This window comes from Triturus cristatus, chromosome 2_1, assembly GCF_964204655.1.
Source record: "Triturus cristatus chromosome 2_1, aTriCri1.1, whole genome shotgun sequence".
In the NCBI taxonomy this organism is placed as follows: Eukaryota; Metazoa; Chordata; class Amphibia; order Caudata; family Salamandridae; genus Triturus; species Triturus cristatus.
This window is the reverse complement of record NC_140581.1, coordinates 652649485-652668075: the sequence shown is the minus strand read 5'-3', so window position 1 is coordinate 652668075 and position 18591 is coordinate 652649485.

Sequence of the window (18591 nt, the reverse complement as noted above, 5' to 3'; positions counted from 1 at the left end):
TCGATGGGAGGATGCCAGAAGTGGCCCCAACTCTAGGCATGGAGTTAAGGTCGTTCCTGTCGCGAGAAGATAGAGCGGCAGGAATGACCGTGTTACTTTCAACACTAGTGTGAGCTAATTGGATGTATTTAGGAGTTAAGTGGGGAAGAGGATTATCAGTATGAGTATTCGGGGAGAAAGAATGTTTTTGGTTAACAATAGACATCAGCTCCGTAACTAATTTCTTCAACCCGATAATTTCTTGCTTTAGTACATCAATGCTGTCAATGAGTTGCCCCACACTATTTGCCCCCCCATCGAGTTTCTCTCGGATTTCCCCATCTTTATCCTTCGAGGCCCTATTTTGGTTTGCTAGGTTTGAAGGTGGGTTGGTTGGTTCAAACACGTCATGATTATCAGCCAATACCGCATAACGATTATTACAAACAATAACAGTGGGATCAAGAGGAACAGAATTCACAGTAGGAGAAACAAGAAATGATTTGTCTGGGGTTGGTAAAGAATTATTAGTGTCTCTCGGCCAGTCCTCAACCTCGGCGACTGGTTGACAAGAAGGGGTTTTCCGGAACATTTGAGGAATAGTGATAGTGCCAACATGACTTTTAGTAATAGGTGTGTTGCTTACAGGGGATCGAGGGGGTGCTTTCTTCAAAATAAGTTCACAATCATTCACCAGTGTGGCTATGCGATCCAATGTAATGTCAGATGGTGGTTTTCTCGATGACTTTTTGACCTTTTTCTTCTCAACTACTCCATCATTACAAGTTGTGGACCCTCCATTGGCATCAAGTAGTTTTCTTTTACCCATTTCAAGAGATACTAGTAGTGGGGATACACTAGAGCCAAGGAACAAACGTGTCGGTGCAAGGGCAAAGTTAATCACACGAGACTAGTGTGGGATATCAATAGTTGTCCACAAAATGAAAATAAAGTACCTTTTGGTCTCTGGTGTGGGCTCCTCCTCGCAACAACCGTGTGCGCGAACGGTGCAGAGTAAGACGGATAAGGGGGGTAGCCCGACCCAGCCAACTCCGGCCCCTGACGGCCACAGACGGCCCGCCCTTTGCCAGGTCTTAGCCCGGCGCACACCCGCGCGCGTCCCGTGAGGCGCGGTAAGTTGAAATAGAAGCCCCGGTGTCAGGGGGCGTGACCTCTACTGGCAATGCGACCCGCTTTGCTCTCTGGGTCGGGTAGTTCTCCTTGGAGTATTCTACTCCTGTCCCCGGTGCTGCCGAAGCATCTCCCGCGAAGCGGGAGGTGCGAGAAGTTGAAATAGAAGCCCCGGTGTCAGGGGGCGTGGCCTCTACTGGCGATACGACCCGCTTTGCTCCCTGGGTCGGGTAGTTGTCCTTGGAGTATTCTACTCCTGTGCCTGTGCTGCCAAAGCGTCTCCCGCGAAGCGGGAGGCGCGAGAAGTTGAAATAGAAGCCCCGGTGTCAGGGGGCGTGGACTCTACTGGCGATGCGACCCGCTTTGCTCCCTGGGTAGGGTAGTTCTCCTTGGAGTATTCTACTCCTGTCCCCGGTGCTGCCGAAGCGTCTCCCACGAAGCGGGAGGCGCGAGAAGTTGAAATAGAATCCCCGGTGTCAGGGGGCGTGGCCTCTACTGGCGATGCGACCTGCTTTGCTCCCTGGGTCGGGTAGTTCTCCTTGGAGTATTCTACTCCTGTCCCCGGTGCTGCCGAAGCGTCTCCCACGAAGCGAGAGGCGCGAGAAGTTGAAATAGAAGCCCCGGTGTCAGGGGGCGTTGGCTCTACTGGCGATGCGACCCGCTTTGCTCCCTGGGTCGGGTAGTTCTCCTTGGAGTATTCTACTCCTGTCCCCGGTGCTGCCGAAGCGTCTCCCGCGAAGCGGGAGGCGCGAGAAGTTGAAATAGAAGCCCCGGTGTCAGGGGGCGTGGCCTCTACTGGCGATGTGACCCGCTTTGCTCCCTGGGTCGGGTAGTTCTCCTTGGAGTATTCTACTCCTGTCCCCGGTGCTGCCGAAGCGTCTTCCTATACGCTGTTTATAATGAAATATGGAAAATCTCTTAACAAGAAGCTGCAGAGAGATTGCATGAATTTGACATAGTTAACTTAGAGAAGGCTTTGGCTGTGTTTGACAATGGCATGACCACACTAACATCCAGGATTTATTCACTGGGCAACATTGTATCTTCTGCTATAAATGTATGGAACAGGATCTGTCCATCTTACAACACAGAATCACAGTTACGTCCTATTGTGTCATTAAGCTGATCGCTACAATCCGTGCGCTTTGGTAATGTGCCCTGGCGATATATCAACAGTACGTCTCTGTTCTCTAATTTGACTGAAAAGCAGACAACAGTGGCACAAAGGGATGCAAAATATACAATGCTGCTCATTGAAAAATTAAACCAATTACCTTTCACCGTGGCACAGTCACCGTCCACAGAATGGTTAATTCATGGCCATTTAACATTGCCAATAATGACTTTCCAGTTTCAATATTGCCTAGAACACCACCAGGTAGGCAGGTTTGAAGCTATAGGTAGGGAATTCATTGATGAATCTTGGGAATTACCACATAGATTTAGATGCAGGAATGGGGACACTGAAGCGCTTCTCAGCGGTACAGACTGCGAAAATTCTTTAAGTGGATCTCTCATTTACCAGGATATTATGCTTCATGGGGCCTGTAACGGTTCAGATGGAAACTTGTCTTGTCATTTGAAAGGGTCACCAGCAGCCGTGATTCATCAGGTGTTCAGGCTGCTCTCAAACAGGAGTTACTTTATGCTGAATGATCAAGGTTGTTGCGGGATGCTTCCAGGCATTGCAAATCTAGTCACAGTAAGTTTCAGGGTTACTTATTGTATGCAAGTATTGTTTCTACCGACCCACACAGTCAGGGAGGTGCCGTATGGCCTTAGTTGAATGATTCCTTTATAAGGTTTGATACTCTGAGCTGAATGAAAGCCATGCTTTTACAGAAAGATGTGCCCTTAACCTCAGCCCAAGAGACTTTTGATCTTCAGGTTGCAAGGCCCTCAGCTGAGATACAGGCACTGGTACAAATTAACTGCCCTTTCCATTTCGTAGAAATGGTACAGCGTATCTGATACGAAGGGTATATTACACCTATTTAAGACCAAAGGTTCTGGATTTTTAAGCACCTTTCAGACAGTCTTTGGAGTGATTCCCGCTTTTATACACTCCATATTTGGGATAATTTTTGGAGTGCTTCCGCTAATCCTACTACTGGTAGTGGGAAACCTGATTTTAATTTCTCTGCTACGCAATGGATGTCCCAGTCACCAGGGAGATGGAAAAAGTTGTTCTTGGAGCGACGTTACCGTGATCCAATGATACTCCATCTGGGCACACCTCAACTTCAGGAGCTAAGCGAGTCTTGGTTTCTATCATTCTGACCAGTATGGATTGACTGTGTTTTGCCTGTTCTCCACTGCTTGTTCTGAAAACAAAACTGCGTATTGGACCTCTGTCTAACACTTCCATCGGTTGCACCACCAGACGTGGATGAAATACTGGACCCGTTTACGCCCAAGTACTACAGTGTCCCCATGGTATTCCCATGTTGATGTCGGCATTCTTAGAGCCACCACAGGATGCTTCAGCTCCTGTTGGATTGGATATTGGCTCTACTACAGGCACGCCTGCTTTGGATATTTCAAACGCTTCCTCAGCATCAGCTCTGGGGACTGAAGAGGATCATCTTTGCTCAATTGACCTGAGCTGTGAGGTGTTACAGCAACCGACGTCTGCCAAGGAAGGCATCAGTGATGTTGCTACTCCCACATAGGACACATAAACATTTGTCTCTTCCTGTGCTGGGAAGAATTTGGCCTTTTTTGCAAAACAACCAAAATTGGAATTTTAAAATCTTTTCCTTCTATACTATTATTGAGCACCATGGCTTTCAGTTGTTCAAGCTATATATATGAACTTATGTTAAGGACTTATAGAACTTTTTAGAAATGTTTTCTTTTATACATTTTAGAATTTTTTTTAACTGAATATTTTAACAATGTTTTTATGATCGATTCCCTGCTTTTTAGTATATCGTCCGGTCGGATGAGGAGTGGGTGTTATGTTTTGTAATGTACCCCAATCTAGGCCTGGGTAGTCACCTAACCTTTCACCGATATTTCACTGCTATTGTACTACATAACGCTTTTTGGTATTGACCTTTTACCTAGTTAGATGCTGAATAAAATGTGGTATGGTTTTTCCAGAAAACTAGCCTCATTTATTATGCATAAGAATCGCAGCAGGCTCACCATTTTCTGCATAATAACTATGTATATTGGTCATCCCTTCTGTCATCCTCGGCTGACATGACACAGCAAGGTAGCACCCCTGAGGGGACCTTTTGGATATATACACCATATCTTTGCCGGGGCAGGCAGAGGAGGAAGACTTTGCGTGCTGACACACTGACGTGAGACTCTGAGGTTCCTGCACTCAGATACTCCAGCACACAGAGGGCCGACATCCCTCGCAGGGTGTCCATCTCAAGACCAAGCCTTGGTCCTTCATTCTCTCACACCATTTAATGGGGTTGGCTTCACCCTAGGGGGATGTTTGGCTCTACACCCATACATACATGCTAGATACACTTAGTTACATCTAGTTAGGATTGCATCGTGGGAGTATGAATGATTACTGACATGTATTTATATGCTTGCATATATTCATTGTTTTAGCACTGTGGTAGAAATCTGCCATCGATTTACTCTGCTGGTGCTTATAATCATTTATATCTGTTTCTGTCTGACGGTTGTTTCAGCACACCTATTTTACACTAGAACAACACTGGTTGAATAAATGGTTATTGAAAAACATCCTCACCGTTTATTCTATGTATCTCTCTGAGACAAAGTGAGCACAAGTGACAGGGTTGTCATGCTCAATAGTTGCCAGAAACGATTCTCTCCTCGGTAAGAGGAGTTTACAGTGGTGTTGTGAGATAGCTAGGTGTACAGGCGCGCATACTCGGTGGGGGTGTCTGGAATCAGTCTGGATACCAGTTTATGTTGTCTAACCGCGCAGATCCTATATAGATTTGTAGGAACTACACGACATAATGGTAACTAAATAATCCAAAATTGTGATGATTTAATTACTTTGTCAGATTTCTTTTTGAGTGCTTTGGTACTATGTTTTTTTTTTTCAAACACACTTCAGACACAGCAATCTCAGGGTTTACAGGCACAGGCCCCCAGCCTCAAAATGAGCGCTGTGTTAACCTGCTCCAAACAATCCTGGATCTGCTCTCATGGTGAAGCATGAGAGCAGCACCAGGATTAGTTGGATTCACATGGAGGAAGACAACCATCTTCCTTCCCTTTCCGGCTCGTCTATCCTGGGAGAGGGGAGACCCTGAACGGAGTACCTTCAGCCTCTAGGTGAGCTTTTCAGCATCATGTCATGCTCCACAAATGTTCATAATGTTACCAGCCATGCCGGGACGAAAAGCATGTATTCAGGCATCCTGAGGCATTGTGGTGCAAAGGGACATAGCCTTAGAGTCTCTACCCATAAGGAGGGTATATTCAGAAAGATCGCTGGTTTGCCTTAAAGTCATATGATTGAAAATTGTGATCAGCTGAAGTAACTTGTCAGTCTTTAATGGCAGTGTGAAACAGGAAGCAATGTCGAGATTCTGAAAACAACAAAAAGAGGGCGTCTTGGGCAAAACGCACAAGCATGTGGGGTGCTTAGAGGAATTCCCAAGGCTTAACAAAGTTGATGACGTGACATAGATTACCAGTGTCAACAGGCCTGCCATTTTCATCATTCACTGAGGACCCTCATAACCCTCCTTAACAATCAGGTTTACCGTGGCTGGTCCATCTTTTGGTCCATTGTGGGCTATTTACAGACCTGCCAATATACACTTTTCTATGTGCTGCATTTCTAAACTATCAATCTATTTGATCCACTAATCAACTAACCTACATGATTTAATGGCCATATTCAAGGGGAGGACACAGCGCCTAAAAAAGCTAATGTACTTAGGCGCTATATAAATGTCCTTATGAATGCAAAGTGCTTGTTCTTTAGTTTGTTTAAAACTTTGAGCATTTATTTTAAATGTATGCCTGGCTTTAAGCCAGGTGAATGCATTGAACGCTCACTGCTGATGTCTGCTGCGATCTGTCAGTCATGCCCAAGCCTGACATATTAGAGATGCCAGATCATTATTTAAGCTGACGCTCTCACAGTTGAGTTTACATCATACACAGATGTGTAATACACTTCTTGTACTGTTTCTTCCCTCTAAGCCTGGGAGAAGTGTCTGTTTCATGTTAATTCACCCAGTAAGAAGGGTAGACGTTTCTGTTTCCTTCAACGCCATCCTGTACAGGGGAAAACACCTTTGTTTCCAGTGCACCTTTATGTATTTTTGAGCAGTGCATGTCTACTTAAGCTTCTTGCTTCTAGCCTTGAGCCAGGTGTCTGCCGCTTTGCCGCCCCTCATTCGAAGCTGCCTGTTTTAGCTTTTTTTTCAAAGGGGCATGTGCCCATTTTTCCATCGTGTACCCCTAGCGTAACATGTGTCAATCCTATCTTCCGTTACTAGGACATAGCTGTTACATCCTTCATTCTGCACCTGTGTCTACATGGTGTGCCCCGTCTCTTTCAGTACCTCTCATAATTAGAACAGATGGCTGGCTCAGAGTCCACCTCTTCCCTACTCTGAGATGTGCTTTATCCACCTGCAATCTGAACAGATGTTCCCAGTCTCTCTGCACATCTCCACACACACTGACAGAGCTCACCTGCAGCCCCTTGAAGGCTGCTTATTTCTACATCATAGCAGATACTGCTCTCCAGTACTACCCAAACTCTGACTGTGTCAGCAGGCACGTGTATTTTGAAATTTGATCTTTGCCATCCACTTTTCTAGAAGGCACACTTTCACAGTCCATCCCTTCATTCAGTAACCCCTCTAGCTCTTGCCAATGCCTTTGAGGACACAGCACTGCAGAGCACAACTCTGTAAATTACAAATGATGCTTGCTTTCCTGAGTGGAAGAAAGTGGTTTAACTGTTCAGCTGGCCTAGGCGAGGTCTGTAGTTGGGCAGGTATTTGTGTTGGGTGCTGGTGGGTGGCCTGAAGATTAATGATGAGGCCAAGCTGATACAGTCTTCTTGACCTCTTGGCTTCTTGACTCCCTTATGCAACTGGATGCATGACACTGCTGGAAACTGTCAGTAGACTTACAGGCAGGCCAAGAAGACTGAAAGGACAGTAGGGCTGAGGCAGTGACGGTAGACTTACTGACAGGCCTGGGAGTGTGAAAGGGCGGGCTGGGAGTCTGAAAGGACAGTTGAGCTCGGGCAGTGCCAGTAGATTTATTGGCAGGCTTGGGGAGTCTGAAAAGACACTTTGACCATTGCTATTTGTAACCTTTTTGCTTTCCCAAATATGCTTGAAAATGCACCATTTGCCATGTTTTTGTTAACATTTTCTCAGAGGGGGAAACCCACCCTTATGACGGTCGGGCTTGCAATGCAGTGGGTCGCCAAAATCAACCTCATTGAGATGATCGTGGGAGCCATGTCCTGGGACTCCGCGACACTCCTGGAGTGGATGTCGGGAATGATAACCCTGTCCCAGAAGCGCAAGGTAACTTGTTAATGACAGCGGCCTGATGACACTGGACTAGGGAAGTTTTGCCCAGCAATCGTCCAACGCCTTATGCTCCCAGCTTGCCCTTGAAACATCTCCCGGCACGTACTCCTGTCATGGATGCCCGGAACTGGGGGCGTGGAAGGAGAGCGGGCTGGACACATGGGGGGACATGTATGTGTACTCGCAATTGCAAACATTTGAGGAATTAGTAGATGCATTAGGAGTGCCACAGGGTTCCTTTCTATTGCATGCCTTGCTGGCACGCCACTCCTTGAAAACATGGGACACTGATCGGGCAGAGCCTACCTCTTCACACCTACTTCACACTCTGCGTACACACGGCTGCAGCCGATGAGCAATAACAGCCTATACACTTGCATCAGATAGGACGACCCTCCTGCATTGGTGACACTGCGTGCGTACTGGGAGAGTGAACTGTCTATTACCCTAACTGACAAGCAGTGGTTGCAATGTCTTAGACAACCAAAAATCATTTTGGCGGCCAAAGCCAGGGTAAAATATACTCAGTTTAATTATCTTCATCACACATACCTCACTCCTCACAGACTGGCACGTATGTATACTACCGCCATGGATATATGCCTCAGATGTCATGACCAGGGTGCTACGTTTACACATATGGTGTGGAATTGCGCTACCATTCAAATTGTTTGATCTGAGGTGGCCACTGTGCTTACAGAAGCGGCAGATGCGCAGGTAGAAGTGGAGCCCTTTCATTTCCTGTTGGGAGTTACGAGACGCAATTTGTCCCGTAAGAATCTGAACAATTTTCTGGATCTCGCTCTAGGCTTGGCCAGGCGCAAAATTGCCATGACTTGGAAGGCACAAACAGGTCCCAAGATCAATGCATTTCTACTTGACGTTCGAGGGGCATTGGTCTCCGAACGTACAAATCAACAAGAGACTGAAGCGCAGGCATCAGTCCCCTCGAGGTAAACCCCTATACAATGGCAGGGATATTTATCCGTGATCGGGGATAAACTCTCTGCGGACCCCCCCTTACTAACTTTGCCTGCTCCTGCTCCTGCTCTGACCCATGACTTTTCCTCCTCACCGCTACCCCCCTCATGCCTACATCCCCCTCTCATCCTTGATACACATGTCTAATACAAAACCTATTACACCCTCACCGACACGAACAGGGGGTATCCCAGGCGTTATATCGGCGGTGTGCTGGATCCTGACTCCATCCTTCGGTTTGAAACTTGGTTAAACAATAGGAACGATTTCCTTAGGTTTACAGTAGAGTTTGATTAAAATAGGTTACCGTTTCTTGATTTATCAATTTTTTCTACACCTACGGGCCTGGAGAGCGAACTTTACTGGAAGCCGATGGCTAGGAACTCCCTTCTTTGATACGACAGCCATCACCCCAAGTCACTTTGTGATAATTTACCGTATGGTCAATTCCTTCGGTTACGGAGGAATTGCTCTACAAAGGAGAAATATGAGGACCATGCGAAATCACCATCCAAACAACTCCAAGCTAGGAAATATCCGAAGAGACTTGTACAATGCTCCCTAAAATGAGCTATGAATAACAACCGTCAAGCACTGCTAGATCCACAAGCTTTAAAACCTCCAATGAGTAGACTTACTTTCGTCAATACCTTTAGTACACTGTCCAACGGGATCCAACAGAGCGTCCGAAACATTGGTAGAGAAAAGATCCCATTACCTTTATTCTCCTTTAAGAGAGGTACTAATTTGCGAGACAAACTTGTGCATACTACGCCAAAAACACAACCGGCTCGACAGTTGGGGACATTGTGGGATCTTCTAGCGGTCCAAGGACACTTTCCATGCGGGTCGTGTGTAGTTTGCCCACAAACTCAACATTCTAAAACAATAGATATTGGCACAAATAGACCTTGGGTGCAGGAGAGTTTCACAAACTGCAACAGTGACAAACTGATTTATTTGATAACGTGCCCTTGTAAATATCAATATGTAGGAATGACCACCCGTAAAGTTAAATCGAGAATATTGAAACGTAAGAGCACTATTAGGTGCAAGAAGCAGGCTACTAGACTGATGAAACACTTTTTAGACTGTGACCACAAGGCTGAAGAAATTACATGGACAGTTCTTGAGAAACCATTTATATCGAACCAAATTAGTGATGTGTTTAAATTCTTGTTTATCAAAGAGCAGAAATGGGTCTTTAAATTGCAGAGCGATAAATAAGGGCTTAACGATGAGATACCATGGACCACATTATGAATTACAACTGTTTTCTCAGCAATATATTTTGCTCACTCGTCCAAATGACAGAATGAATCTGATCTAGACACTTGTCTGCATGACTTCATCAGCTTATTTTTTTTTTATATTTTATTTATTGATTTTCAAAAGAGTGGTACAATACAATACAAAGAACATAACAGTTCGGTGGTGTGTAACCAATCAAATCCAGAGCGGGAACATTCGACATGTACGTTTGACAAAAGTATGCTGTGAGGGCAGCAATGACATTATAGATCTGCGAAAATATCAACCAACTTTGTATATATACACCTTGCGGCATGACTCACCTTGACAGTCAGATAAAATGAAAACCCCACTTGAAATGTATTGTTATATACACTTATTATTTTCTTGCAACACTTATTATTGTCTTGTATCCCCCACTTGACCCTGTTTTACACATTGCATACTGAAGATCCCTCAGGCGTTTCCGCATCCCCAGCCTCCCCAGTATTAACAGAGTCAACAACATGTGCCCGAACCCATTCAATAAATGGCTCCCATATCTCCCTAGGCCTAGAGGACGGTGGCATGAGTTCCCAGTATATCATTAGCTGCGTTTGACCATATGTTGCTTCCCTTATCCAATCTTTGATTGTGGGCGTCCTTCTTTTTCCCCAAACACTTGCTATCTGACGTCTGGCAAATAATAAAAGTAGCGCGTGCAACTTGCGTTTTTTAATGTGCGTGATTTTGACATATCCTAGTATACCCACCAGAGTGGAAGGGGGTACCTTGAGGTCCAGGATTTGATTGATAGATTCAAATATGCGAGACCAATATACACTAATGGCAGGACACTCCCAAGCCATATGGAGGAACGATGCAGCATCCATTCCACACTGCCAACAACAGTTATTTTCTCTTAAGCCCATCCTGTATAGGCTAATAGGCGTTCTATAATAGCGGTGTAAAAAATTAAAATGGATTAGTCTGAGTTTATAGTCAGGAGAGAGATCAGTCATCTGAGCACAACAGTATGTCCACCCCTCGTCTGTCATGGGGTGGGCAACTCGGTGTCCCATTTAATACGAGCATACAAAGTCACCCCAGGGGCATCTGTCTGCATACGTGGGTATAGTCTGGTAATCAATTTACGTGGCGACGGAGTGGTCAATACGCTTTCCAGTGCATTTAGGGTAGGTGGTTGAGAGGGGAAATCTGTATGTATCTGTCGGCAGGTTGCCCGAAGTTTGTGATACAGGAATAACTCCCTCGAACGGAACCCTCTCTCCCTCCTCTGCTGTCGGAGAGTCCCTGAATTTCCCTCCTGGGTATAGGTCCGCAAAAGTATTGAGTTTCATCGCTTGTGCAATCTTGCCACCTATTTCATCTCTGACATTAGGTAACATAGGATTCTGTGCAAGGGGAATCGAGGGGGCATACAATATAGATATCCCCGCCTGTCTCCGCAGACCCTCCCATGCCCATCTGAGCGTTTCAGCCATGTCAATCCCGTCAGTGGGCCGTTTATGTCTCTGATATACTGCCACTCGAAGCGGAACAGGCATCACCGCATCCTTTTCCACAGCTACGTGTGGTTGAAATGGCGCCGGATGCACCCAATATTGTATAAATTGTGCCTGCGCACAGAGTGCATATAGTTTCATATCAGGGGCACCCAACCTTCCCAGCCTGGTAGGCAGCAACAACAGTTCCCATGACACCCTGGCCTGGCCGCTTGCACACACCAACGAAATAAGCAACGATCTCAAAGCCTTAAAAAGGACTGAGTGAGTATGAGTGGCAAGTTTACGAACAAGTACAAGAACTTGGGCAAAATAATCATTTGACCAACGCAATTTTACCGGCCAGAGACAATGGGAGTCTGCTCCACAGCGCCACCCTGTCCTCCAATCAGTTGATCGTCCTGCCATAGTTCAGGTTCCAGAGCTCTTGCATATCTCGGCTAATCCATATACCTAGATACTTCACTGCGTCCTCTTCCCACTTTAGTGGGAATTCCGAGGTGAATGCCTTAGTGCTGTCAGTTAGTGGAAATATCACAGACTTGTTCCAATTTATGGATATTCCAGATAGGCCGCAAAATTTGATAAATTCCCTCAGCACTTCATGTAAGTTGTGTTCCGGGTTCAATATGTACAGGGTAACGTCATCAGCGTTTAGCGATATTAAAAGATTCCGAGCACTAAATCCTATACCTTTGTCAGTGTGGTGCTGTCGAATACGTGCGGCCAGGGGTTCCATCGCTATGGCAAATAGCAATGGGGACAGCGGACAGCCCTGCCGCGTGCCTCTCATGATCGGGAAAGGGTCTGAGATAAGGTTGTTTACTCGTACCCTGGCAGTTGGTTCGGTATACAACAGTTTTATCCACCTGAGAAACAGTGGTCTGAATCCCATCCTTTCCAGAATTCTAAACAGGTATGGCCATTTGAGCGAATCAAATGCCTTTGTGGCATCCAGGAACACCACCGCAGCCTGCACGTCGGAGTGGAGGTAATGTAGTACCGAAATACCATATGAAGGTTATGGGAGGTGGATCTACCGGGGATAAATCCTGATTGGTCCGGTAAAGCAATCATGGGAAGCATAGGCTGCAGTCTATTTGCTATCAGCTTAGCTAACATCTTGACATCAACATTTATAAGAGACAATGGCCTATAGGAGTCTAGCTCATTTTCAGGTTTCCCCGGCTTTAATAGTGTAATAATAATAGCTTCACGCATTGATTGAGGCAATATGCCCATTTCATGTGCCTCTCCTAACACTGCTAATAATCTAGGTGGCAGCTCCTCAACGTACACCTTATAAAATGCAGTCGTCAGCCTGTCAGACCCGGGGGCTTTGTCTAATGGCATACTCCTGATTACATCAGCGACTTCTTCAACGGTAAAGGACAGGTGCATATATTCTCTGTGCCGATCATTGAACCATGCCAACGCTACGGAGTCTAAAAATTCCTGCATACCTTCTGGGCAGTCTATTTGAGTTGTAGTATATAAATGTGCATAGAACGATGAGAATTTATCTAGAATAGCTGGGGAACCTCTAATTGGGGTACCACATTCATCAATAATTTCGGAAACAAAGACCGTGGAGCGTGGAGCTCTAAGCATAACGGCAAGCGTACGCCCTGGTCTGCCCCCCTCTCCATATCTACGGGCCTCTGCATATTTCCCTGAGAATTTGACTTCCCTTTGTGCTTCCTCCTCATATTCCAACAGCTTGCTCTTCAAATCCGCAATTAAGGCCGATTCTCCCCCACTTTGGATGCGCGTCTCTAGATCTTTTATTTGAGAATCTCTGTTCCCCAGAGTGGTTCTAATGGCCTTTAGGGCTCCTGCTTTCCTAGATATACATTTCCCCCTGATGACCACTTTAAAGGCTTCCCATAACGAGGCCTCTGTGTCTACGGACCCTATGTTCAAAGCAAAGTACTCTGAAATATCACTGCGGATTTCCTATTTGAATGCATCGTCCAGAAGCGCATGTGGGGAGAGTCTCCAGGTGAATGCTCTACGTGTAGTATCGGGTAGGGAGATAGTCAACAAACACGGAGAGTGGTCAGATAGGGTTCTAGCCAAGTGTTTCACCCCAACCACCCAACTGGCCATATCTCTAGTCATCAGCCAGTAGTCCAGACGAGACCAGGCATGATGATGTTCCGAAAAACACGTACCCTCCTTAGTCAGTGGATTTCGTAGTCGCTAGATGTCCACCATATCACCATCGTCCAGCAGAGTGTTGAGAACTTTACTTGCCGCTGGGTGGTGTGTTCACGCTGTACCCTGTCTATCTAGCTCTACATGAAGAATGGCGTTGAAGTCCCCCTCCCAAAGGGTCGTGGTGCAACCAGAAGCCCGCACCTTGGCCTACACTTCCTGAAAGAATTCAGGTGCATCCACATTGGGGCAATATAACGCCACCAGTGTTACCAGAGTGCCACTCAGATATCCCAATAGAACAATGTATCGTCCATCTGGGTCTGTATAAACCTATCGCTCTCTCCAGTCCAGCCCCCGTCTTACCAACACAGCCACCCCCCGGAATAGTTGGAGTAGACTGACGCATAGGATGATCCTCATCTATTATGTCTAAGTTTCACAGAGGTCGGGGAGCAGAGGTGGGTCTCTTGCAACATACATATATCCATATTGTGTCGTGCAAGATATGCATGTACCAAATGGGCTTTTCAGCTGTCGTTGAGTCCGCGTATGTTCCAGGTCAAACAATTTATTATAGTCTCATGCATGTCAAGGCATTTCCACAAGTCTCAGTCCGTATACTCCCCATAACTACAAATGTCTCCTTGTCCCGCACATCATACCAACCATAGCATGGCCACATATCACCAACCCAATACGAAACTTCCCCAAGTCCCACCCTCCCACCCACATCAACCCCCCAATTAGGTTGAAGTATACCCCCACCCGTACAAAACAACAACCAAGATATATCTGGGAAACCTCCCATGGGGATGTGTGAATACCGAACGACATCCCCTACCGAAGGGTGGTGGCCAAGAAACTGCAAGGAAAAGAATTTGCATCTGGTCATGAAAAGAACAAACCCGTGGCTCAAGCAGCATTTACTCCTCCCACCATCCCTTGCTATTACGATCAGGTACCTCCCACCGTTTGTCAGATCGGCAATAAAAAACTTACATTTGCAATGACGTAGCAACAGAATACTTCAAAGAAAAACATTTTGCATTTGGCTAACCACAGCCGGCAAGAGCAATACAATGCTCTATACCTATCAGCGTTCATATCAGTCCAGAGTCCTGTGCCCACCATCAAAACTAAACAATACATTCCTGGTATCATACAAAGACAGGTAGAAAATAGCAAGTGGAGTGTCATAGCATACACATCAGTCATTATCACTTAGCTGATTTTCAGTGGCATCTTCAGAGCGAGGGCCAGATTTCTTCTGCTTGCCTCCTATATGTTTGGCAAATTTCAGAGCCGATTTGGCGTCCGTGAAAAAGTGAGCGGATCCATCATAGGACACTTTAAGTTTGGCTGGGTATAGCAGGGAATAGGGAATTTGTGCGTCTAGTAGGATCCGTTTCACTGCCAAAAATTCCCTCCTGGCCGCCTGAACTACCGGAGTGAAGTCCGGATTGAAGGCAATCTGATTTACTTGGTGTTTCATAGTCCCCTTATTGCGAGCTTGATGTAGTACCACATCACGGTCCTGATAATTTAAAATCCTTGCCAGAATAGGACATGGCGGAGCCCCAACCGGTGGCCGAGCTCCCAAGGTATGATGTGCTCTTTCAACAGCAAACATAGGTGATAAGTGTGCAGCGAATAGGTCCCTCAGAAGGTCAGCAACATAACTTTCCATCTTGGTGATCGCCGTCGTCTCCGGGACGCCCGTGATACGTAAGTTATTGCGGCGCGATCTGGCCTTGAAATCCTCGTTCTTCGCTCGGATCACACCTAAGAGTCTATCCATTATGACAGCTGGTCTTTGGTCTCGTCTTGGAACTCGCAGAAGTCAGATTGCTTATTTTCGAGAATGTCCAACCTGTGTTCATGTACCCCAACCTGGGTCTTCATGGATTCCATCTGCGTTGTCAGCGTGTCTAGTTTTGCGTCAATAGTGTGCAAGCTGGAGCGCATTTCTAGCATAAGGGTGCGCATGTCTTCGCCGTGATCTTCTTGCTGCCCCTCCACTGCCCCTCCAGATGCTGACTCCGCGTCCGGCTCCATTTGCCTGGTCGACCGTCGCTGCTCGGAGCTAACCTTGGGGTGCTTGGCATCCTGTTTCCCCATGACGGTGAAATAGCGCAGGCACACCTAGGTACCAGCGTGGGTCTGGACCTCCGCTCCGCAAACGTCGCAACTTAAATTTCCCCAGTGAAGGCGTCCTTCTGCGCTCGCTGAAGTTAGCTCTTCCAGCCCCCCAGGGTGTGGGTATGACACCTTCTGCACTCTCCACCACCCGTTCTCCAGGGGTCAACAGACAGACAGCATATGTTCAAGGAGGTGAGTTACCAACTGACGCAGGTTCGGACATGCAGCCACCAATACCCCACCTACTGCACTGGTAGCCTGGTGGACAGTGCCTCGCAGCCTCAGCTCATTAATCAGAAATGTGATCGCCTGAATGTACAGTGTAGGGGAAGCACCACCTCATGTAGCCCCAGGGCCTCTCACTTCCACCGTTCAATAAAATGGCGGCTGGTCAGCATCCAATTTCCAGGTCAGCCTGCCCATCTCCTAAATCCGCTTGCAGGCAATACTACGCCGCTGGCCCCCCCCTCCTGAGCAGCATCTTCAGACACGCAGGTTGCCCCCCCAATCCGACCTCCTTCTTCCGTGGGGCGCCGCCGTGATATCCCTGTCAGCCGGCCTTCACCTACGGACAAAATAGCGGCCATCCTAACTGTAAGAATTTCACAACATTGGATAGAGAGCTGTCCTCTCCCATAGCATTCTTCCAATCGGCTTCAGAAATAACTTCTGATGGTGGAACATTATTATTTCAACTATTAACATCATCAATGGTGTAAGCTACATCAAAATCAATACCACTGTCGTCTATATCGGGAACATTAGATAGAGGTAAACGTGACATGCAATCAGCATGTACATTTAAACGCCCTGGAACAAATTCAACAACACACTGATATTCTTGTAATTTTGCTGCCAAACCTGCCAAACGAGCTGTTAGGGTTCTACCACCGCTAGCAGCTAACATATTAATTAAAGGCTTGTGGTCAGTTCTCAAACGAAATTTAGTACCCCACAAGAATTTACGAAAATGTTGTACAGCCCAAGTGCATGCTAACAATTCCTTCTCAATGGTTGAGTAGTTACATTCAGCACCTCGTAATATTCTAGAAGCATACATTCTAGAAGCACAACATATTCATCACCTTTGTTGTTTTGCATTAGGACAGCACCTAAACCTACATTACTAGCATCAACGGCAATAATGCATTCTCTTCCAATTTCAAAAGCTCTCAAAAATGATGCATCAACAATTTCTTTTTTTAGAAGTTCAAAAGCTAATTGTTGTTCTTTATCCCAAATAAATTTCACATTTTTCTTTAATATTGCTCTTAATGAATAAACTTTTGAAGAATAATCATGCACAAATTTGCTATAAAATTCTGTCAGACCTAAAAAAGATGACAATTGTTCTTTCGTAGTAGGAGCAGGAGCATTGGAAATGCTTTGGACATGATTTAACTTGGGTTTTATGCCTTTGCTAGAAATCTCATGTCCCAAATATTCCACTTTGCTCTGCCTAAATTTGCATTTTGAAAATTTCAAAGTTAAGCCTTTATTCTGTACAGATTTTAACACATTATCCAAATTTTTATCATGTTCTTCGTAATTTTTCCCAAAGATTAGGATATCGTCCTGAAATGCGATTGCACCTGAACACCCTTCCAAAACTTCCTACATGAGTCTTTGAAAAACAGAGGCAGCGCTAGCCAGACCAAACGGCATGCGTGAAAATTGGAACATACCCTCAGGTGTAATGAAGGCTGTCATAAATTTTGATTCTTCATGTAGGACCACCTGATGGTAGGCACTAGCTAAATCTACCGTTGAAAAAACACAAGCGCCTGAAAGTGTAGAGATTAGCTCATGTATGTGAGGTAAGGGATGTCTGTCAATCCATATTTCCTTGTTAAGACTGCGAAGATCTACACGCAAACGAAGGTCGCCATTACTCTTAAAGGACAAAACGACTGGAGAAACCCATGGGGAAGACTCTATAGGCTCAATGATGTTTTTAGAAACCAAATCAGTTAATATACCCTTAAGTTTATCACGATACGCCAATGGTACATTTCTTACTTTGTGTCTGACAGGAATTGCGCCCTCTTTAAGAATAATTTTATGTTTGAAATTTACAAATTTCCCTAAACTATCATTAAAGAGAGAAGGAAAACTGTTTTTAATTTTAATAGTATGTTCCTCGTTGTTGGATGACACTATGTAAACAGGTGGTGAAGCATTGGGATCTAACTTAATGCCCATTTCTTGTTGATGAGGCCAGCCAAGTATGGATCCCCCTTTCTGGCTATGTACACTTTTCCTCTAGTTCCACTACCTTTAAATTCCAAATTTGCCCTCATGAACCCATCAAGGTCAATTTTGTGGCCAGAGTAGCTACCAGGTTGTATGTCAGGTGGTAAGAGCTTTATGTCCTTCCAAGATTTGTCAAAAACATCTCTGCCAATAATACTATACCAGGCACATGAATCCATTAGCATAGATACTTCAGTGCCATTAATTAACACATTACCTTTAGGAAAACGTTTACAATTAGTACTACCAACGCATAAAAGACTGTTGACCTCTGAGGGAGGTTCACACTCTTCATGTGTCATGAAATTGATTTTTTGAGAGGACTTGCAGACTTTACTAAAATGCCCACTTTTTTTTGCATTTCATGCAGATCTTATTCCAAGCTGGACACCCTCTGTAGCTCCCCACATGATCAAAACCACCACATCTATAACAAACAATTTGGGTTTTTTTTCCAACAAATTTGTTATCCTTTCCTACATTTTCTTTCTTAGGAAGAAAAGGAAAGAATTTTTTGGAAAAAGATTGATCCTTTACAACAGATACCTCACGAGTAGTCTTGTTAATTTGTACAACCTGTCCTCTAATTTCACTGACAAACTTCTCTGATTGCTCAATACCTTTAGCGATATTTACTACAGCACTTAAAGATGATTCAGTACCCATCCACAACCTCTCTT